The sequence below is a fragment of the Notechis scutatus genome, chromosome 3 (genome assembly GCF_049901735.1).
Source record: "Notechis scutatus isolate UNSWTSFEM ecotype Mainland chromosome 3, rNotScu1.2, whole genome shotgun sequence".
NCBI lineage: Eukaryota > Metazoa > Chordata > Lepidosauria > Squamata > Elapidae > Notechis > Notechis scutatus.
Window position 1 is genome coordinate 177,621,042 of NC_142011.1, and position 1,035 is coordinate 177,622,076.

Sequence of the window (1,035 nt, forward strand, 5' to 3'; positions counted from 1 at the left end):
TTGCTGTTTTTTGCTACAGTCATTCTATTTTCTATTTGCTGATATTATGATTGGTTGCACAGTCAACCACATGTTTAGACTAGATGTGGCATTTTCATCCACTTCGCGAGTCCTTCCCAAGGACTTGGGATAGGAAAATGTTGTTTCATATAATAATGCTATTATTATCAGAAGCCTTGCTCGAGAGGTAAAACGCTAGTGATGGAACATTGACTGCTTTCAAGTGAATTTTTCCTTTCTTCTCTTTTCTTTTTCCTTCTTCCATATTCTGTCATGGAACCCAGGAAGTTCTTATGGAACCCTAAGGTTTGAAAAGCTTTACTCTGCTTAACTTATGGCACCCAACCAACACTAGTAACGGTGAGCAATATTGAAAAGCATAGTTCAGTAACATGGATCTTACATCTCTGCCCTAGATAATCATTAAAGGGTTCAGAAAAGAGAATTCATTAAGCAGTTTTGTTTTTTTACAGTATGTAAAATAAAATCCAAGTTGTATAAAGAATTAAAATAGCCCTATTTAATTTCATTGTAAAACATCAGATAATTTAAATGTCCTGTTACATATATTCAAACAACCATATTTGTTATCCATATATATGATAAGAGATTGACATTGGTCAAGGCTTTTCATAGAATATCAACCCTGATATTTTTTAATCTCCAAAGAGAAGATTTTGAGACTATAAGATATTACGTTTATAAGACTTTACTTATAAACCAAGTTTTGTACAATAAACATCAAGATATCTTCATCATTTTTCTTCTATCCAGAATGAAGAAGACTACACTTTTCTTTGGGCAGTTTAAACTTGAATATACCCAAAATTGATTGAATCTTAATATGATTCTAGCCCTCTTGAAACTTGAAAGGTATGTAAATCAATTTGCATGTGACTGCTAATGGCTTCATTGGCAAGCCCATGTGGCTTTATTAGCAACAATACAATATAGATTTAAGGTGTGTATAATCATTTTGATAGGGAAAATGATGGTTTGCCATTGCTGTTTCCAATTTTTCTATTTTCCAGGCTA